The 23311-nt window shown below is 49.8% G+C and overlaps 1 protein-coding gene across 1 annotated transcript in view; it reads left to right on the forward strand.

Annotated features, from left to right (window-relative positions):
• The window catches only part of EXOC6B (exocyst complex component 6B), a 1740488-nt gene that overhangs the window by 676636 nt on the left and 1040541 nt on the right, over window positions 1-23311 (forward strand). The gene's annotated exons all lie outside the window — the stretch shown is intronic.

Below are 23311 nucleotides of genomic sequence, written 5' to 3' on the forward strand. Positions count from 1 at the left end.
CCCGTATGTTTGCAGTTTGTTTTTGTCCTGAAAAGTTCTTTGGAAGTCACGAGATGGGTGACTCCTCCTCTGGACCATACTGCGCATGGACATCGGCTCCATCCTCAGATTGTTTTTTTCCGCCATCTGGCTTGGATGTGTTTCCAGCGTTCCAGTTTGGAACTGATTTTCCTGCGGCGCGCAATCCTTACCCAGTTCGACAGTATTGTTCCGATCGCGATCCCCATCGACGCAACTCTTTACAACCTCAAAGTCTTCGATTCCGGTCGTCGACGAAGGCCTTACTTTCTGGCTCATGGAAAGGACGCCATTCAAGAGGTGTCCTCGATGTAGATCGAAGTTTCACCACACCGATCGACATGAGGTGTGCAACCTTTGCCTGTCACCGGCGCACGAGGCCAAAGACTGTTCCGCTTCTGCCTCTTTCCGCTCCAAGAAGACTATTCGGGACCGACGAGCTCAAAGAACAATGGCTCGCTCATCAGCGTCCATTCCCGACGACATCTTCGAAGAGGGCGTCAACGTGCCAGAACACCAGCAGGCCGAAGAAAGTGCCAGCTCCTCTGATGCCGAAGACTCAGACGTCGAGGACATCACTCCAGCTCAAGGGGTCGTAAAGACCGTCGACCCCAACCCTTCCTCGACACCCTCAAAAAAGGCTTCGGTCACACCCTCACCTTCGGGCCTGGGTGCACACCGAGAGACTGCTTCCCACGCCCCAACTTCGGGCCCGGCAAAGAATCCTACTAAGCATTCAGGCGGCTCGGGCTCGAGTCAGCCTATTCCCGGTGCCGATCCCATACTGACATCGAAAAAGAAGCCATCTTCCTCAACCACGCCGACCTCTGCTCCAACACCTAAGCATTCAACGCCGAAGACTGGCACCGGCTCAGCAATGCCAAAACCGCACTCTGAGCTGAGTAAAAAAACACCTAGAGGTCCCGACTCGCACGCCTGAACCGAAAAAACACGTTCCGGTAAAAGACATTTTAAAAGGTCATACTTCTAAGCCAAAAGACTCTAGACCAGCTATCAAGTCAATGCCGAAAAAACCTCCGGAACCGAAAACTTTGATGCCGAATGATCTGCGAGACACATAAGAGCCTGTTACACCAGATCCTAATCAAAAAACTCTTGTAAAGGATCCTAAGACTGGCCAACTAGCTCTTAGCTCCAAGAAGAGACCACAAGAGACGCCTGCACCTCCTCCTCCTCCAAAGAAGAGACATTGCAACCTCTCCATTTAGAGTCCCTTCTCCACCACCTCCCCATACTGTTCCTCCTCCTATACCTCCTCCACCACATCATTCGCCTACACCATCCACTAATCCAGATGATGATGTAGATACAGACTCTGATGACATAGGTGGGGGTGCACATGACCCAACTGGGACCAATAGTCCCCCTCAGTCCCCTAACCCATGGGATGATTATAACACCCCTGATGTCCCTTAAGTCCCCCAAGACGATGTATATCCTTCCAGGCCTTCCCCACCAGAGGACACTATAGGTTGTAACCTACTAGTCCAAAGAGCTGCCCAGTACCATGGGGTTGACTTGCACACCAATACTGTGGAGGAAGATTTCCTATTGTACTTTTTTGATAATACACAAAGGTCCACTGACATTTTGCCAATGCTTAAAGGGGTTAATAAGCACGCAACAGAAGTATTTAAAGATCCTGTCAGGGCTAGGGTCCTCAACCCTCGCATTGAGAAAAAATACAAGGCTGCCCCTACAGACCCAGTTTACATTAGAGGTCCAGCACCATTAGATTCTTTAGTAGTATCCAATGCACGTAAACGTGCTAATTCACAGACATCAAGTGAGGCCTCACCACCAGATAAGGAATCTAAACTCCTTGTCGCCTCTGGTACGCGCACGGCGTCACAGACAGCTAACATATGGCGTATTGCCAATAATCAAGCGTTGTTGGCAAGATATAACCGGGCACATTATGATGAACTAGAGTCCATAATGCAGCATCTATCTAGTATAAAAACAGGGCCAATAAACTCATACAAGAAGGTAAAAATATTACTAATACTTCTATTAGTTGTGCCCTAGATGCTGCAGACATTGCCTCGAGGGCAATCAATACCAGCACACTTTTGCGTAGACATGCCTGGCTATGTGTTTCAGGTTTTAAACCTGAGGTACAAAATTCCACCCTCAATCAGCCTTTTGATGAGTTACATTTATTTGGCCCGAATGTCAATGTGTCTTTAGAGAAAATGAAAAAAGACACTGACACAGCAAAATCTATGGGAGCCGTGCAGCTGCAAGCTCCCAGAGGTTCCTTTCGTCGCTCATCATACAGAGGCAAAACAAGAGGCTACTCCTCCGAAAGCCCTTTCACTTCCTACAAGACCCCTAGCCAATCTACATTCACTAAGTGCTACCAAAGAGGGAGTTACAGGGGGAACAACAACAAAGGCAGAGGCAAAGCTAACAACTCCCGCTCTGCCTCCACCCCTACCCAATGACTTTCCTCTGCTTCCCCACCCCCCCCCCCCCCCCCCCCCCCCAACATTCCAATCCTGTGGGGGGAAGATTACAACAATTCCTTCCTGCCTGGATCAACATCACATCAGACAGGTGGGTGTGACAAATTATTCAGTCAGGTTACTGTCTAGAACTAACATCTAACCCCCAACAAACCACCCAAACAGCTCCCAATGTCACAAGAACACCTATTGCTGTTAAAACAAGAAGTAATATCTTTGCTAGAAAAAAGTGCAATAGAACCAGTTCCTCTGCACCAACAAAACAAGGGGGTTTACTCCCTATACTTTCTTATCCCAAAGAAAGACGGCTCTCTAAGGCCTATTCTGGACCTCAGACTGCTAAACATATACATCCAGTCAGACCATTTTCACATGGTCACACTCCAACAAGTCATTCCTCTCCTATTACAAAACGACTTCCTTGCTACTCTAGATCTCAAGGACGCATACTTCCACATTCCCATTCACGAAGCTCACAGGAAGTGTCTCGGATTTGTAATAGACGGGCAGCACTATCAATTCAAAGTACTCCCATTCGTAGTCACTACAGCACCAAGAGTATTCACCAAGTGCCTAGCAGTAGTGACAGCACATTTTCGAAGACGGCACATCCACGTCTTCCAGTATCTCGACGACTGGCTCATAAGAGCCAGCTCATACAACCAGTGTGTAGAACACACCCATGCCACAATTCTACTGCTCCACAACTTGGGGTTCACAATAAACCACACCAAGTCTCATCTGCAACCATCCAAAGTACAGCAGTACCTCGGTGCTACAATAAACACCTCAACAGCGCTAGCTTATCTTACTCCAATAAGGATAGCCAGCATGCAAACTCTTCTCACACAGTTTCAGCCACAACACACCGTTCCAGCACAAGTGTTTATGCAGCTTTTAGGGATGATGGCTTCTTGCATTGTCATAGTACCCCATGCGTCCTCTCCAAGAGTGCTTATCACATCAATGGAACCAGGCTCAAGGTCAATTAACAGACCTAGTGTTGTTAGACGGTCGGACTTATCGCTCTCTGCAGTGGTGGAACACCAAAAACCTTTCAAAGGGATGACCGTTGCTAGAGAAAGGTTCCCCAAATAATCTTGACAGTGGACGCATCGCTCTCCGGCTGGGGGGCCCACCTACAACAACACACTTCGCTAGGCAGGTGGACACTGCAACAAAAATCTGAAAGAGACACGTTAGTGATAGATTCCTTACCTTAGAATATCCCCAGGCGTCAGACTGGATCCGGAAACTTTTGCGTATCAGTACCCTTGCGCGTCGGTAGGCGTCGTCTGCGGCTCTGCGTCCGTCGTCGGTGTGAGAAGTTGGCCTGATATATGATGCTCACTAGTTCTAGTGATCACCTTGTATCAGTCCAAACGACCCTTATGGCGATTGGTTGTAAGTCAACCTTATAGACCAGCTATCCTAATGGTAGCATGGACAAAGCAGTCTTAGGCTAAACTCTTTTGGTATGTGAAGCCAGCTGTTTTACCACATATAACCCCTTGAATACCAAGTGAAAGGACACCACACAGGTTATCAAAATAAACAAGTATTTATTAACTAACATACACCTCTGAACTCTTTATGAGATCAGAGGGCTAAGCACATGACAATCTCTTAGGAAAAATATGTTTAAGTTGCACAAATTACAATGGTGCCCTAGGGGCACGACAAACCATATACTAAGTAAGTGGAATGTGAAAGTCGATAAAAGGAATGGAGCTGTCCAGAGGCTGTAGGGTCGCTGAGACCACGCTATACTAACTCTAGGTAGGTAATAGGAGGCCCACGGAACGCGTGTGCAGAGTGTGAACTCACACGCGAGATGCGTAACAGTGTCTATGGACAGTACAGTTCAAGAAAAAGGTGAGTACGGACAATCCTGACTAGGTAGAACTAAAACGACTGTGGAACTGGACACTAGGAGAGTCAAGCTACCCTTGAGCACCGAAATGCTCGTGTTACCTCACCCACGGGCTGCGGGTGCATAGGTGCCAAGTCGTGTCGGGTTCCAGCGTTGAAGTCTATGGAGCCTGGAAGAAAAGATGCGGCAGGCGATCAGGAGGAAGATGTCCGGTGTGATCCAAGGGTGGATCAGTGAAGAGAAGAACCTGAAAGCAGAGGGGACAATGTTCAAAGTCACTAGCCAGTGACTGGAGTGGAACCAGATGTCGTTGTCGCGATCAGGTGAGGGTGGACGCTTGTCTCTGCAGCCACGTGGACCAGGTGGTGTCTTCGACGACCAGGATGGAGGCACGAGCTGTCCCACGCAGGCTCCCGCTGTCAGTGGTGTCGGATTCGGAGTCAACAGGCCTTGGCAAAGGCAACCCACGCGGTGAGTGGAAACGGCGTCTGGAGTGGACCAGGAGAGTCTGGGGTGCTCCTCTTTTGGAAGGGAGCAAGGGCCAGTCTGGGGCAACCAAGTATGAAGTTGTCGGGTTTCGTCGTCTAGGAGGTCACTAGCCAGCCGGCCAGTGACCAGACAACGTGTCGAGCAGCAAACAGGCAGAAGGGCCCCACGCAGATCTCGTGGATGCTGAAGGGCTGGTCTTCGGTGCAGGAGCTGCTCGGGGTCGGGGCTTCTCAGTCCCCAAAGCACTTGGACGAGGATGTCTCTGAAGTCGTGCTGGAGCGAAGTGCTGCTTCTTTCAAGATGGCCGGTCCCACGTGTCTCGTCGCACCCACGGATCTCAGCTGTGCTGCAGATGTAGGTAGAGGTCGGAGAGGTCTGGGAATCCAAGTCTAGTCGGGCTCTGAAGTCTGGATCCGGGAAGGAAGACGACAAAGTGAAGCCGCTGGACGCTGATGGTGCCTGCTTGTGCAGGGTGGACACTCCTTGCCCACAAGGGAGATTTCTTCAGTCTTCTGTGGAGCAGAACGTCGAAGTCCAGAGTTTCTTCTTGTAAAGTTGTTCAGGATAATCTAATTTGGAATGGGACCAGCTCCTACCTTTATCCGGCTAAAGGGGGCTGTACTACGACTAGGTCCCTCCTCTGGGTGGGACCAGGAAGGGGGGTGGTTACACCCCCTATCCTTTGTCCGGTCTTGCGCCAGCTCTGGGGCTGTAGTGCCCCAGGAACTGGTTTAGACCGGAGTATGCACAGGGACACCTTGTGTGCCCCAGGCATGTCTCATTCCTTTCAGCCCTCTCCTACCTAATACACAAAATCCTGTCTGGGGTGGTCCTAGCACCTCCCAAGGCAGGAAACCCTTTGTCCAAGCCTCCCTCGCTGGAAGGACTCCCAGCAGCAGGAGGTCAGACTTTTGTCTGTGGTGGCAGCATCCATTTTGTGATGCTGAGGCTCAAGTTAACTTTAACCGAGGTTCACAGTTACGTACATGTCGTGTCCCTCTGGAAGGGTGGAATGCTACCCCCGTCGCCAGAATTGGCGAGGGGGTAGTATTCCAATTCGTATGAGACCTTACTCGACATGTTTTGATAATGTTATACCAAAGTTGGCAAAAAAAACGCGAGGATTATAATGCACTTAAGAGTATATGGTATAGCGTTATCATGGAACAGCTATTAGGACTTGGTTCCGAAAGCTGCAGACAGGCTCAGCTCATGCTAGAGCACCATCTCACATAATTCCAAGCACTCTGCCTTCAGGATTGATAAGGCCTGCCATAGGAGTGACTGATAGGAGGATATGTGTCCATTTTAGGGTTAGATATAGGGATTACACCACCTTGCCCCAGCTGATTGATCAGCCAGTTGTGTCAGATTTGGATGGCCAGCCAGGGGTGTCATAATACATGCTGCAGCCCCTGGTAGGCCCTGGGTGCACCTATGCCCTGGGTACCTAAGGTACACTGTACAGGGACTGATAAGGTGACTCAGTATCCAATTAGATATGTACCTAGAGTACATGGAATCCATTTTACAGAGAGAGCAGTGGGCCTGGGGTCCTGAATAGCAGGGCCCCAGGTCAACTAAGTCGAAAAACCAGCAAAACACCAGGCAAAAAGTTGGGGGCAACCATAGTCAGATATCCACCTTCCTACATTCCTACAAGGTGGAGAAGTGTGGCTCAGGGGTTAGAGGCGGCAGACCCGGAAGCTGAGATCGGCCCTGGACCAGGGTTCAATTCCCCGCCTCGGCGGGTCTTGGGCTCAAAAAATTCCACGGACTCGATAATTCTCGCTCCGGTGCCTTCTCGACTCACTGGTTCACACTCTGCGACTCTGGGCAATAGCTTGCTTAATCTCCACAACGGCCCCTCGCGGCGGGATGCCTGGCTTTCACCTTGTGGATACCCTGCCGGGGTTATCTCACAGGGGAATACCAGGACGGGTTCCCTAAGCAAGCGCCGGGAAACCCTTTGTGGGTAGCTGTGCGCTATATAAGCTCAAATACATTTACATTTACATTACATTCACTATCATAGGCAGCATGTGATGGGTTGTGTCTCATGATTTTCACTCTCATAGGCGGCATGTGATGGGTTGTGTCTCATGATGTTCACTCTCCTAGGCGGCAGGTGATGGGCTGTGTCTCATGGTGTTCACGCTCCAAGGCGGCATGTGATGGGCTGTGTCTCATGATGTTCACTCTCATAGGCGGCATGTGATGGGTTGCGTCTTATGATGTTCACTCTCATAGGCGGCATGTGACGAGTTGTGTCTCATGATGTTCACTCTCATTGGCGGCTTGTGATGGGCTGTGTCTCATGATGTTCACTCTCATAGGCGGCTGGTGATGGGTTGTGTCTCCTGGTGTTCACGCTCCAAGGCGGCCTGTGATGGGCTGTGTCTCATGATGTTCACTCTCATAGGCGGCATGTGATGGGTTGTGTCTCCTGGTGTTCACGCTCATAGGCGGCATGTGATGGGTTGCATCTTATGATGTTCACTCTCATAGGCGCAGGTGATGGGCTGTGTCTCATGATGTTCACTCTCATAGGCGGCATGTGATGGGTTGTGTCTCATGATGTTCACTCTCATTGGCGGCCTGTGATGGGTTGTGTCTCATGATGTTCACTCTCATTGGCGGCCTGTGATGGGTTGTGTCTCATGATGTTCACTCTCATTGGCGGCCTGTGATGGGCTGTGTCTCATGGTGTTCACTCTCATTGGCGGCCTGTGATGGGCTGTGTCTCATGATGTTCACTCTCATTGGCGGCCTGTGATGGGCTGTGTCTCATGGTGTTCACTCTCATAGGCGGCATGTGATGGTTGTGTCTCATGGTGTTCACTCTCATAGGCGGCCTGTGATGGGTTGTGTCTCATGGTGTTCACTCTCATTGGCGGCCTGTGATGGGCTGTGTCTCATGGTGTTCACTCTCATTGGCGGCCTGTAATGGGCTGTGTCTCATGATGTTCACTCTCATTGGCGGCCTGTGATGGGCTGTGTCTCATGGTGTTCACTGTCATTGGCGGCCTGTGATGGGTTGTGTCTCATGGTGTTCACTCTCATAGGTGGCATGTGATGGGTTGTGTCATGATGTTCACTCTCATTGGCGGCCTGTGATGGGTTGTGTCTCATGGTGTTCACTCTCACAGGCGGCAGGTGATGGGTTGTGTCTCATGGTGTTCACTCTCATAGGCGGCATGTGATGGGCTGTGTCTTAAAGTGTTCACTCTCATTGGCGGCCTGTGATGGGTTGTGTCTCATGATGTTCACTCTCATAGGCGGCAGGTGATGGGTTGTGTCTCATGGTGTTCACTCTCATAGGCGGCATGTGATGGGCTGTGTCTCATGGTGTTCACTCTCATTGGCGGCCTGTGATGGGTTGTGTCTCATGGTGTTCACTCTCATAGGCGGCATGTGATGGGCTGTGTCTCATGGTGTTCACTCTCATTGGCGGCCTGTGATGGGCTGTGTCTCATGGTGTTCACTCTCATAGGCGCAGGTGATGGGCTGTGTCTCATGATGTTCACTCTCATAGGTGGCATGTGATGGGCTGTGTCTCATGGTGTTCACTCTCATAGGCGGCATGTGATGGGCTGTGTCTCATGGTGTTCACTCTCATTGGCGGCCTGTGATGGGCTGTGTCTCATGGTGTTCACTCTCATAGGCGCAGGTGATGGGCTGTGTCTCATGATGTTCACTCTCATAGGTGGCATGTGATGGGTTGTGTCTCATGGTGTTCACTCTCATAGGCGGCATGTGATGGGCTGTGTCTCATGATGTTCACTCTCATAGGTGGCATGTGATGGGTTGTGTCTCATGGTGTTCACTCTCATAGGCGGCATGTGATGGGCTGTGTCTCATGATGTTCACTCTCATTGGCGGCCTGTGATGGGTTGTGTCTCATGGTGTTCACTCTCATAGGCGGCAGGTGATGGTCTGTGTCTCATGGTGTTCACTCTCATAGGCGGCAGGTGATGGGCTGTCTCTCATGATCACTCTCATAGGCAGCATGTGATGGGTTGTGTCTCATGATGTTCACTCATAGGCGGCCTGTGATGGGTTGCTCTTATGATGTTCACTCTCATAGGCGGCATGTGATGGGTTGCGTCTTATGATGTTCACTCTCATAGGCGGCATGTGATGGGTTGTGTCTCACTTTTTTTCTTTATTTGTTTTTATTGCAGAATTAGAAACCAGTTTACAAAATAGATCAACCAGTACACTTATGGCGTCACAATGCATAGACAAAGTAATCATAAATTCGCACACAGCCAATTAGCCCACAACCCGGAGGCCGGGCGGCACATCGATTCATATGCCCAGCAAATGCGCCACAGTGGTTACCCCAGAGGGGTGTCTGGTTAATGACATCATTTAGTATCTGCATTTTACCCCCCTAACTTCCCACCCCTCCCAATGCACCAGCCAGCATGCTCCAGCGTCCTATGTAAGCGATATCGGAATTGTAACCCCTGGTCCTGCTCCTATCTACTAGTGGACGCCTATGATGTCGGTCCAGGGTATATCAATTGTCGCCCACGGCAACCTATATGATCCCACCCGGGGACCCCTCGCTATGTACCTAGCCCTTGGCTCAGCCTCAGACTCTCCCAGAACATAACCTCGGTGCCTAACAACCTTCCCCAAACAATCCCTACCTCCCTCCTCCCCCCTCAACCGCTGCTGATGTGGGCATAGTCCTGCTATAATAATAATGAAGCACGCTACAAATCGGGTGGTGCCTTTGTTCTTTCAAGCCTCATGGAGCCCTAAGTGTTCAATTTGTTTATTCTTCGTCTTCCACCATGTAGTCACGCAACGCTTGAACTATCCTCTCCCACGCTCTCGCCATCTCCAAGCTTTTATCATTGTCAGTCCTAGCAGCCTGTCTCATTCGGAGCACACTCTCACATCCAGACCATTTCAGCAGTTCGTTCATCCATCTCCTTACCGACGGACCCTCCTTGGACTTCCAGTGCCAGGTAATTTCTCTTTGGGCCAGCATGAGCCCTAGATCAATGAATTTACTCGTTATTTTTGTGTTCTTCTTGTGAGGAAACCAAAGCAATAAGCACGCCGCCATGTCAAAGTCCACTTCCCTGTCAGTAACCACGTTCAGGAGTTCCCCCACTTCCGGCCAATACGTCCCTAATTTTGGACAACCCCACAGCAGGTGGTCCAGGTCAACCTCAGGCGCCAGGCACCTCGGGCACACTGCGTCATGTACCCGAAAGTACCGTTTAATCCTTTCCGGGGTCAGGTATTCTCTGTGCAGGACATAAAAGTGTACCTGTTGGAAACGTGCATTCCTTGTCCCCTTCCATGTTAGTTTCAGAATATGGCCCCACACCGTGTCTGGGATGGGCTTACCTATACTGTCTTCCCATTTCGCCTTTAGAGCCAGTAGCGGTTCCAGTCCCTCATTTAACATCCTATTATGGAGGCAGGTCACCGCTTTAAACGTACCCGCGGCCATCACCACATACTGGCAGGCCATGGTCGTTTCCGGCTCTATCAGCCCTCCCTTCCAGTGCTTTTGTATCGCCGCTACTACCGCCGCATGCAGAGGAAAGCTCCCGTCCGGTAGGCCAAACTGTTCCTGCAACGTCTGAAAGGGGACTAACATTCCATCTATGTATAAGTCCCCCACTATCTGTAAGCCTAATTCCTCCCATTCTGACAACGGGGACCAGTCACCCCCATGCGGCAGAGCGGTCAGCATTCCCAATGGTATCTCTGGGGCATACGGCCTCGCTCTCTTTGCGCTCTTCAGGCTTCTTTGCCAGCACAGCCTGATCGTCTTTTCCTCCATTGTAAGGTCCCTCATTTCTAGTTTCTGCTGCATAACTATGTAGGCCAGGACATGGCGTTGAATACCAGTCCCTCGTTCGTGATCCGGCCCTCTGAACTCCCTGGCAACGTGTTGTGTGAGTATTTGAAGTTGTGCTGCTAAGTAGTATAGTTCAAAGTCGGGGACTGCTATCCCCCCCTCGAGCTTGGGCCTGACCAAAGTATTCAATGCTACCCTGCGTCGCCCCTGACCCCAAATGAAGTCCGTCACTAACATCCTCAGTTCTTTAAAGACCCGTTGGGGAATCCAGATCGGCAGGGTGCGAAAGTAATACAGCAGCCTCGGAAGCGCCACCATTTTCAGTAGCGCCACTCGGCCCAACACCGATAAAGGGAGGGAGGCCCAGAAGGATATGCAGCCTCTCAATGCGCGCACACAACGCCCTATGTTACCTTCCAACAGACTCGCTGCCTCATGGTAGATGCGGACACCCAGATAAGTGAAGCAACATGGCTCCCAGACCACACCCAGCTCGCGAGGGGGACACTGCGTGCCCGCCCGCAGCGGAAAAATACAAGTCTTAGTCCAGTTCACCTTAAGGCCCGACAAGCGGCCAAACCTAGATAACATGTCCACTGCGCCCTTCAGGGCCTGTTCTGCATCCGCTAGGTATAACAGATCGTCTGCATATAAGGATATGTAATGCGACTTCTCACTCTGCTCGATACCCTGGTAAATGGCCCCGGACCTTGCCTGCGCTGCCAATGGTTCCATTGCCAGCGTGAACAACAGTGGGGACAACGAGCACCCCTGCCTCGTCCCTCTACGTACTGGATAATCTGAGGATATAATCAATCCTAGGCGTACCCACGCTGTGGCCGATGAATACAGCACTCTGGTCCATCTTCCAAACCCCTCACCTATACCGAACTTCACCAACACCTCATCTAGGTAAGCCCACTCAAGGCTATCAAAAGCTTTCTCAACATCAACTGATAAGACTGCAGGTTCTCTGTCTGTGTCCTCAGCACTGTCCAATATCCGGATCAGTCGGCGTATGTTCAGTGATGTGTTGCTGGTAGGAATAAACCCTGCTTGGTCCCCGTGTACTAATCTGGTCATGTGTGGTAGCAGTCTGGTGGCCAGGATATGGCTCAAAATCTTGTAGTCCACAGTTAGCATGGACAGTGGCCGATAAGGCGTCATATCGGACGCCTCTCTGCCGGGTTTCAGCAGTGGCACCACCAGTGCCTCCCTCATTGACTTGGGCAGGCACACCAACCTTCTAGCTTCAGTGTACACCACCAATAGTCTGGGCGCCAAAATATCAATATACTTCAGATAGAATTCTATCGGCAGGCCATCTACCCCAGGTGTTTTGTTCCTCGCCATCTGTTTAATGGCCACTCTAATCTCCGATAGCGTTATAGGCCCTCCCAGTTCCTTCGCCTCCTCGACATTCCAGCACTGGCAGTGGGACAGAGTCCAGGCATTCCCTGATTTCAGAGATCTCCGCCTCTAGTTGGCATTCATACAACTTCGCATATTAAGACTGGAAGCGCGCCAGCACCGCCGCCTGCGAGTAGGCCATTTCCCCTGACTCCATTCTAATGCTCATGATTGGGTAACCCCTAATGTCTGGGTTAGCAATCCTAGCCAGGAGCGTACCCACCTTATCCCTCTCGGCATGTGCTTTAACGGTGTATGGCTTATAATCATAGCACCGCAGTCGTTCCGTTTCGGTCGCCACTACTTCCTTAGCCTCAAGTAACCGCTCCTGTAATTCCGGTCGCTCAGGCCTACGCTGTTCCAATTCCCTTAACGCATCCTCCGCTTTCGCTAGCGCATTCAAGACTGATGTCCTTGCATTCGAGAACCTGCCCATGCATACGCCTCACCACCACTTTCATCGCATCCCATTCTACCGATCTCGCAGCAGCAGAACCCTCGTTCTCCTCAAAGTAGCGTTCTATGCCCTGTTGAACCGTATCACTAAACACCAGATCTTCCAATATGTCAGGCCGTAGTCGCCATGTTGGAACCGCTGTCCTCGCACGCTGCCACTGCACCAATACCAGCAAGGGATTATGATCTGAGATGGTCCTAGTCAGGTATTCCGTGTGAGTGACCATGGCAGCCAGGGGGCCACTACACAGGACCGAGTCTATTCTGACGTGTAATGCATGTAGGGCCGAAAAAAGGAATAGTCCCTACTGTCAGGATGCTGCTCCCTCCATACATCTATCAATCCCCACCTCTCTTACCAGTCCTTCCTATGTGTGGATAACCTACGTACTGGGGAATCGGCCAACGGCGGGTGCGACCTATCAAGCGTCACATTAGTAATTGAATTGAAGTCACCTCCTAGAATGATGGGGCCCGCTAGGAAATAGGCCAGTGAACTCGTTAGATCATCAAAAAAATGGGCCTGATCGACATTGGGGGTGTACACACTGCATAATACCACATCCCTGCCATACAGCCTCCCCTCCACCACCACATATCTACCCTCAGGATCCACCAGCTGGTTCGTAACCTGGAACGGTATCCCTGCCCTTATCCATATTAGCACCCCTCTAGCAAACGCTGAATACGTGGTGCCAAACACCTGACCCCGCCATCTCTTCTGCAGTGCAGTGCATTCTTGCTTAGTTAGATGAGTTTCTTGTAGCATTGCAATCTGGACGCCTCGCCTCACCAGATAAGCATGTACCTTGTGGCGTCTGACCATTGTTCGAAGTCCCCGGACATTCCATGTTAGGCATTTCAAATTAGGTAACGTCCCCATGGTAATTATTACCGTACCATTTCAATGGCAACCAGTCATTGCCCACATCATTGCAGTTGCTTCCCCCCATCAAAACTGTTGAAAAAACTCCCCAAACCCCACTCCCCAGGACAGGGCCTAATAACCCAGTTTCAGCCCTGTTCCAAACCTGTAACGCAGCACACATTAGACTAATCTGTGGTCGCCACCACAGAAGGCCTTAAGGGCCGAAAGGGGGTGAGTTAGCGCCAACCCAGGGCAGGCAGAGCTCCCGTCCCGCGCCCTCAGTCCCACACTGCACTTACAGCACCATACCTGCCAGCCCGTCAACCACTAGGAGAACCAGCCCCAGTAGAAGCAACGGATTTGTTCAGCTCTTTCAATAGTCACTCATTAAAGAGTCCATCTGATGTCTGTGGGGTGACCGCTGGACCCTTCAAACTCTCAGCCTCCGATATTTCTTCTCCAGATTTGCCTTCCTCATCACCAGAGTCCGATTCAATTACTGCCTTCTCTTGTTGCGACCTCGTGATATTTGCTGTCGCAGCTAGCGCCCCTTTCTTGTCCGCGGCCATCTGACCATCCCGCACCGCTCTCTTGAGTTTGTTGCGTGTACGGATACGTTGCGATTTTCGGATCTGGAGCGGTTTATGTCTCTCCCGTTGATTTTTGCCGTTGCGGTCCGTTCCGGCTCGATACAACTCAAGCCACGACCATGCTTCATCCGGGGTCTGAAGAAATTGGGTGTTCCCATCCAGGATCACTCGTAATTTGGCCGGGAAAAGCAAGGAGTATTGAATGCCTTCCTCCCTCAGCTCTTTTTTCACATTCAGGAAGGACGCTCTGTTCTTTTGGACCTCCTGTGTGTAATCCGGGAAGACCGTAACCCGGCTATTGTCCACCTGAAAGGGGCCCACTGAGCGCGCCCTCTGTATCAACAGGTCCCGATCCTTATAGTGCAGGAGTTTCACCACCATCGGCCTGGGTGGCCGGCCTTGCATAGGTGGGCGAGCTGGTACCCTGTGTGCCCGTTCCAGGGAGAAGAAAGGAGAGAGGCCCTCCGGCGCCACTACCGTTTTGAACCAGTTCTCCATATAGGCCACCGCATCATCTCCTTCAATTTTCTCCGGAAGGCCTACTACCCTCACGTTGTTCCTCCGATTACGACTTTCGGCATCCTCTGCTCGTCTCTCTAGTGTGTTCAGGTGGCTGAGGATATCAGTCAGATTGTGTTCCGTGGTCACTACCGCTGGCTTCAGCTCTTGAAGTAATTGTTTATGTTCTTTTACTCTGTCCGAGAGCTTAGCATGGTCCGCCCTCAAGAGACCCAGCCCCGTGGCGACCTGTGCAATGTCCTGATGCAAAGCCTCCTTAGTCGCTGTTATTGCATCCAAGATGTTGTCCAGTCGCTGGTTCAGCCTCTGTTCTTGCTCCGTCACCTCCGGGGGAGCCTGAGCCCCGCCATCTCGGGCCAGCGCGGTCGTATCTTTCCGACCATGCTCCATTGTGGAGGCCCCGCCAGCAGCCGCCATCTTAGCTGCCTCGTGCGTCGTCATACGGGAGCCTCGCCCACTGTTTTCGTTCCTCGTCCAAATGTCTTATCTGGGCTGCTCAGCCGTAAGCTCCCACGACGGTGCCGATAGCCACCCGAAGCCGGGGCTGCCCCTCAGACGATCGCCATGGCAGAGATTGGGGGGGGGGGAGGGGGAGCGGATGCCGTGCCCGCCGTACACCAGGCCGACGTGGGCCCCCGCACCACCAGGTCCTCTCCGCAGGCCCGTTCAAGTGGGCCCTAGCTCCTCCTGCCCCGTTGGCAGATGCTTGCAGTTTGTTTCAGTTCTGATCCGCCTCGCTCCGCGGGCAGCCTCCGTCGTTCCTCTATGCCGCCATTTTCTTCACTCTCGGCACGGCACCTCCGGCTTCGGGAACCGGGTCTCAGCTCTTTGTTTGGTCTCCTGGAAGCCCCCAGCTGCTCTCTGATGGTCCCTCAATACTTCCCACGGAGAAACCGCCTTTCAGGGAGCGCCAATGGTGTGGTTTTCAGGAGAAATAGCGGGACCAGGCGGGGAGCTGCGAGCTCACGCCGCCATCCCGATCGGCGTCCAAGCCACGCCCCATGGGTTGTGTCTCATGATGTTCACTCATAGGCGGCATGTGATGGGCTGTGTCTCATGATGTTCACTCTCATAGGCGCCATGTGATGGGTTGCTCTTATGATGTTCACTCTCATAGGCGGCATGTGATGGGTTGCGTCTTATGATGTTCACTCTCATAGGCGGCATGTGATGGGCTGTGACTCATGATGTTCACTCTCATAGGCGGCCTGTGATGGGCTGTGTCTCATGGTGTTCACTCTCATAGGCGGCAGGTGATGGGTTGTGTCTTATGGTGTTCACTCTCATAGGCGGCAGGTGATGGGTTGTGTCTCATGGTGTTCACTCTCATAGGCGGCAGGTGATGGGTTGTGTCTCATGGTGTTCACTCTCATAGGCGGCAGGTGATGGGTTGTGTCTCATGATGTTCACTCTTATTGGCGGCCTGTGATGGGCTGTGTCTCATGATGTTCACTCTCATTGGCGGCCTGTGATGGGTTGTGTCTCATGGTGTTCACTCTCATTGGCGGCCTGTGATGGTTGTGTCTCATGGTGTTCACTCTCTTTGGCGGCCTGTGATGGGTTGTGTCTCATGGTGTTCACTCTCATTGGCGGCCTATGATGGGTTGTGTCTCATGGTGTTCATTCTCATAGGCGGCATGTGATGGGTTGTGTCTCATGATGTTCACTCTCATAGGCGGCATGTGTTGGTTGCGTCTCATGATGTTCACTCTCATAGGCGGCCTGTGATGGGTTGTGTCTCATGATGTTCACTCTCATAGGCGGCATGTGATGGGTTGGGTCTCATGATGTTCACTCTCATTGGCGGCCTGTGATGGGTTGTGTCTCATGGTGTTCACTCTCATTGGCGGCCTGTGATGGTTGTGTCTCATGGTGTTCACTCTCTTTGGCGGCCTGTGATGGGTTGTGTCTCATGGTGTTCACTCTCATTGGCGGCCTATGATGGGTTGTGTCTCATGGTGTTCATTCTCATAGGCGGCATGTGATGGGTTGTGTCTCATGATGTTCACTCTCATAGGCGGCATGTGTTGGTTGCGTCTCATGATGTTCACTCTCATAGGCGGCCTGTGATGGGTTGTGTCTCATGATGTTCACTCTCATAGGCGGCATGTGATGGGTTGGGTCTCATGATGTTCACTCTCATAGGCGGCCTGTGATGGGTTGTGTCTCATGATGTTCACTCTCATTGGCGGCCTGTGATGGGTTGTGTCTCATGGTGTTCACTCTCATTGGCGGCCTGTGATGGGTTGTCTCTCTTGGTGTTCACTCTCCACCGTACCATGTTCTGGGCAGCAGTCTTTGCCTCAAGTTCGGTGGGACTGGAGCAGGAGTAGCAGGGTCACCGGAAGTTGACTTCGCGAAGCCCCTGAAGTTACTACTGCTTTTGAATCTTTCACTTTGATGCTCTGCAGCTTCTTTCTCCGCCATCTGTCATCTCCCTGTCTGCGATAAAGATAGTTGTCCTTACAGCGCCTAATGTCATGCTGATGACAGATCAAAGAAGGCAACATCTCAGCCCCTCCCCAAAAGCCCAATTCAAAATGAAGCGATTGCACCTACCTGTTGAGTGGAGGGGGCTTCGGGGGCTGCAGGACTTCTTGTTGAGTGAAATTCCCATTTGCTGTTCAGGAGATCTCGAAGGACGCAGCCTGCATGCTTTTAGTTGTCTTGTTCTCTAAGTGGTGTTTGGCGAGACGGTGCCTGAAGTGCTCTCTTCTTCTCAGGAATGATCCTTTAACTTTCGCTTTGATCGTCAGAAAATCCATTGTCCAGGTCTGAAGCCTGCCTCTGAAGTCTAGCAGCGGTACCAGCTCTGTTCTGCTGTCATTTAGTCTGATGTGTCCGGATCGAATTTCTGAAAATAGAGCAAATCCCAAACCGAATGCAAGGTGTGTGAGCCCAGCGCTGGCACCCGAGAGCGGTGGATTCCAAGGGGTTGGGCGCTGGTGGGAAACACTGTTTTCTAAAGGGAGAAGCTTTGGAGTCCCTTTTAGTGGTCCATCTTGTGGAGCTGGCGCTGCCCATTTTGAACTTCTGTCAAGCCAGGCTTCCCTATGTTGGGCTCATTTTACGCCACATCTCTCGACTCTTTGATTTGTGTCTTTATTTGTGACTTTATTTCACAGCAACACCCCAATAACATGGGTCTGTAGGTTTGCCCCAACTTTCTTTTATCAATCCTGATTGACTCCCCAAATTTTTCCTCCTTCTTTCATTTTAGTGGGGTCCATTCTGTTTCTGCCCTCATTTCTGCTCCATCTGTTTGTTCAGGAAGGCCGTGCTGTAAGGCCATGGCATGTGTCTTAGAAAGGGATATTGAAAGTTCCAATATCAAACTTATAAAAGATAATTCAATCAAGGTTCCACAGCAATGCCTCTTCGACTGCTTTACAGCATTAATATTACCCTGGAATGCATTTTTTTATTGCTGATTTTTCCGGACATCCCTTGTTTACCGACCTTTTACTTTGTCACATTAATTAATATCATGAGATTGTGGTCACCGGTTTCCACCTCTACGTCACCACTGTGTACACCTCCCTCCTACTGGTGTGTACTTTTTTGTTTCACTTCCCCCTACTGTGTTCTTACATAACTCGGTGAATGGACTGAGGATTATAATGTCAAACATGATATTAATTTGACAAACCATGAAATGATAGAACAACATTTTGTGATAGCATATACTTACTTTTAAGTGAAGGCATGCGCTGTGACGCAGAACATGTTGCTGTGTTATATTTGTTTATTAGCAGTCGCAAAACAGGTTTCTTTTAAATTCGATTGAAAATGTACAAAGGGAGACCTCTCCTAATTTTGAGCAATTAAAGGGCAAAACATATGCACTGATAAGTGAGAAGAAGCATTTGTAGTGCTTGATGACATATATAGTCACAAGTCAGTTTCAGAAGGTTAATAGAAAATTAAATTTTTAATACTGCCCTACAAGATCGGTAATTTGTGCACGTTATGTTTAGAATGCGTTTTTATTTTCTGGTGCTTCTCTTAGTTTTGGTATGGGTACTTGATTGTACTGTGCAAAGTTTCTATGCATGACAAAGAAAGAGGATAGCTGAATCATCCTATCTTACAGTGTGGCTGTTGGAAAATGCCAGTAGTGCCTATCAGCCTACATTATACGTATAGTTATTATTATTATACAAGATTTATAATGCGCATGGCTGCCCCAGCAACGAGGCGTCCCAGCGCAACCAGAAACCGTCAGAGCGATTAAGACACTAACAAATGCGGAAAGTTACAGAATGGGAAACAACCATGTTTTCAATGATTTCCGAAATGTCAAAAGATTGGGAATAGCTCGAATGCTAACTGGAAGAGAGTTCCAGAGTTTAGCTGCCATAAAACCAAAAGAGCGACACCCAGCCCTTGCTTTCCTTACTCGAGGGACACAGACCAAACCATGGTTTGCGGAGCGCAAAGCGCGCCTAGGGAGATAGGGCTTCAGCAGGCCAGATAGACCAGTAGGGGCCTGCTGTTTCAAGATTCTATGTACAGTGCATAGCACTTTAAACTGAATACGGGCTGCAATCGGCAACCAGTGCAGTTTTCAAAAGTACTCGCGCAACAGATTGAGACCTTGGGAGTCCCTCTAGCATGCGGGCTGCCGCATTTTGGACCCGCTGCAGTAGTTTGATACTTGCCTTATTGGCACCTAAATATAAAGTGTTGCCATAGTCCAGCCTCGCAAGAATGGATGCTTGCATGATGGATTGCCGAACACTGGGTGGAAAGAGACCAAGCTAAGGCCTCAGTCCTCTCAGGAGCCCAAAGCAGACAGCAGCAACAGCTCTGGTCTGCTTCTCAAAAGTTAGGCCAGAGTCGAACCAGACACCCAGGTTCTTTACCGCCTCCTTTGGAAGCGGGGCAGGTTTCAGATGTTCAGGCCACCACAGCTCAGACCAGAGCTCCTGGTCCTTCCCAAATAAAAGAATCTCAGACTTGCTGGCATTTAGTTGAAGGCAATTAACCTTCATCCAGTCTGAGATAATAGCCAGATCCTCTTTGAAGGACTCCAAGTTGGCGCGACTTTTCTTTGAGAAGGCAATCACCAACTGGGTGTCGTCAGCATATGACACTAGGGACAAACCTCTGCCTCTGGCTACCTCCGCTAGGGGTCCCACATAAAGATTAAATAACAGTGGGCTCAAAATAGAGCCCTGGGGTACCCCTCTACACAGGGCATGTTCCTGCGAGTGGAAGGGGGGCACAGATACCTGGAACGACCGCCCTTCCAAAAAGGAACGAATCCAGGCCAAAGCCTCACCTCTGACTCCAATTGTCCAGAGCCGTTGGAGAAGGATCGTATGGGACACCGTATCAAAAGCGGCGCTTAAATCCAATAGGACCAAGGCCGCGGAGTCACCTTCATCCAACCGACTACGTATAGTCTCTGTGACAACAAGAAGAGCAGATTCGGTGCTATGCTGAGGACGAAACCCGTGTTGGGAGGGTCGAAGATATTGTGCTCCTCTATGTATCTGGACAAGATGGAATTAACATGTGCCTCCACCACCTTAGCCATAAACGGCATGGGAGATGGGGCGATAGTTACCAGGATCTTCCGAGTCAAGTGAGGTTTTTTTTAGTAGTGGTCAACATTTCTTTCATCTGTGAATGAGCGGCTGGCCTGTGGCTTCTTCATGGCAAAATAACTATATACAAAACAAATGACACATTTGCACATCCCTCGAGTACGTCATAGCACTGCGATGCATAGCACCTACTCGCTCTCCGTTTCCAGCAAGAAATTAAATGCCTTATTTTTGCTTTGATCGTTTGCTTTCTTGTTATTTGAAACTATAGTCCAGAAATGCTCTATTTCTATGCTCAAGGGCTTGTGTTAGCAGCTCACTGACGTGATGTCAATAAGTAGCTGTTTCTGTAGGACTCCTCATTTGAGCATTAGCATCTATGCAGTGTCAAGAGTGTTCTCTCATTCATAAATGGGGGGGGGGGTGTTTGATTGTCATGCTCTTTCCTGCTCAGGTGCAAACTCATTGGAGTATATGTTTTTCTGACCCAGCATGCCTTTCCCCTCTGCCAGTGGTGCGCCTGATTACAATGCACTCTTCGCAGACCTGGACTATACACAGGTTTACTCTAGTACAGAAGTTGGGCTCCTCCGCACACTAAGAAACTAGTGTACATAATGACAATACCATAGATGTTAAATGGAGTGTACATGGCTAAGCTGATGGAAGGCGCTGAGCTGCTCCTGGGTTGGAGACACAGTATCTTACCTTGGGTTCAGCTTTTACATACGCCGCCCATGGCCTGGTCCTGTATGGGACTCAACTATATCTGAAGAAAGGTCCATATTACGGGGCACAAGGCAGGGATGCTCCATGTCCCCAGTCTTTTTTGCCTTAGCAATGGAGCCTCTGGATGCACTAAGGAAGAATCATGGGGGTTCTTCTATATCATGTTGTGTCCTTACATGCAGACAATACCATTTTGTATCTGAGAGGTTCAGGGGTTACCTTACCTGATGTAATGAACGTATTACAGACTTTGCCCACATGTTTGGTCTTCAAGTAATTGGGACAAGTGGTTCCTCAACTTGAATATCTGCAGTCTACACAATCTCCCCTCACATGGGAAAATAATACCTTTAAATAACTCGGCAGCCAAGTATATGATCACGCGTTATGTTGGCTGAGTGGTGTCTGCATCTCGACTGTCGATTAGTGTGGTCTTCTGCTCTCTCCAGTGGGATGTATGGCCATTTCCAAAATGGTACTCTTACATAAGTACCACTTTGTGATGCTACCAGTTCTATTACCCAAGAAATTCTTTAGTGAGTTGGACTCCCTATAAGCTCAGTTGATAAGAAAACGAGTGGCTTTGGATAAACTTATACAACTGCTGAAAGGAGGAGGCATAGGCAGAATTGTGAGGCTTACCCCTTGGCTGCGTAGCTAAAATGACCTTTGAAATGGTTTTCGGATGCATTTGATCCAGAATACGATTAATAAAGAGCATCAGTAGGGAATATTAGCTAACATGAAAGGGTACTGGGAAATACTACGTTAGCTAAATATTACCCAGTCACTTAAAAAGACATGGTAATCTTTGAAGCTATGTCTCTGTTGCTTGACCTCCCATTGGCTAATGCCTCAGAGACTCCTATATGGTGTCTTCCTGGAATTGTAATAATTATTTGAACATTGTAGTGTTGGGAGCTCTATTGAAAACAATGGAGTGCTCCATGCTTCTACAGACCGGTGAGGGCCGCAGAGCAACATTCCAATGTTTTACAAAGGCCTCTCAGGGCTCGAGGTTATTTAAATCCCCTCAAGCTTCGAGAAGCCATTGTTTTATTTGCTGAATATTCTGCCCTCTAGTGGCAGAATGTTCTAATAGCCTTATAGCCCTTTGTAGCAGGGCTATACCGGCTATTAAAGTCCCGTCCCTTGTTAAAGTCCCTCGCCTTCGGCTCGGGCCTTTAATAGCCAGTATAGCCCGCTACGGCGGGCTATAAGGCTATAACAAACACTTACAACATCCAGTCATAGGCTGAGGCAGGCATATACAGACTGTAGTGGATCTATACACCAATGGCACACTTCTACATGCGGCTCAGTAAGGGACCCATGTGGGCTAGGAGCAAGGCACTTTCTCACCTACAATTCAAGATCAGAGCTGCAAATTGAGTGAAGAAAATTACCTCCCTAGACCTGCTGCCCTAGACTCGTTAATTACATTCAGTAACGGAGGTTATACTATAGCCTTTTGCCCGCGGGCTATACAGGCTATTAAAGGCCCGCTCCTGCATTAAAGGCCCGAGCCGAAGGCGAGGGACTTTAACAAGGGACGGGACTTTTATAGCCGGTATAGCCTTGCTACGAAGGGCTATATGGCTATTCAAAAGTTCTGCCACCAGAGGGCAGAATGTTCCAGAAAATAAATCAAAGGCCTCTGGGAGCTCAAGGGGATTTAAATCCCCTTGAGTTCCGAGAGGCGTTTGTAAAACATTGGAATATTGCTCTGCGGGCTTATACTGGCCCGTAGAAGCAAGGAGCACTCCATTGTCTTCAATGGAGCTCCCAACATTCCAATGTTCTAATGTATTCTATATAACACTGTATCCCATATTTTCTACTCCAACATAAATCTAATTAAAATTGGATGGGAGGGAAAGATTGGACAGGCATTTAATGAAACAGAGTAGTCCGACATTCTGCGATACACGAAGATCACGTGAACCCCCTGATTTAAATTTACCCAGTTTAATTATCTGCACCAAACTTTTCTGACTCCTAAAACGATAGTGAAAACGTATCCTGGTTTGGCAGACCAGTGTCCATGATGGCTTACCCCACTGGCAGATTTTCATCCTATTGTGTGGGATTGCAAGGTTATTGTAGAAATTTAAAACAAGGTATCACTCCTGTCAGAATAAGCGGGTAGGAGGGTAGAAAAGGACACTGTGACTTGCATACTGGTCTGGATGCACTGACATAAATCCACTATACACACATGCAAGTTCATCAACTTGGCGTTGATGCTTGCTACAAGGCATATAGCCATGGTGTGAAAGGCCAGGCTTCCCCTGAATGTTAAAGCTTGGTTGTCAGATGTCCAGAAATCGACGTGATCGCAGTTAGCAGCTATTGTGGCGCAGCAAAGACTAACAGGAAGAGGAGGGATGCTTACAGAATGGCACACTACATTATTGGCAGTGGGGCTGAACTGATGACAGACCTCTGTGAGGAATGTCATGCTTGGTGACTCATACATGGTAAGGAA

This window comes from Lissotriton vulgaris, chromosome 3_1, assembly GCF_964263255.1.
Source record: "Lissotriton vulgaris chromosome 3_1, aLisVul1.2, whole genome shotgun sequence".
Classification (NCBI taxonomy): domain Eukaryota; kingdom Metazoa; phylum Chordata; class Amphibia; order Caudata; family Salamandridae; genus Lissotriton; species Lissotriton vulgaris.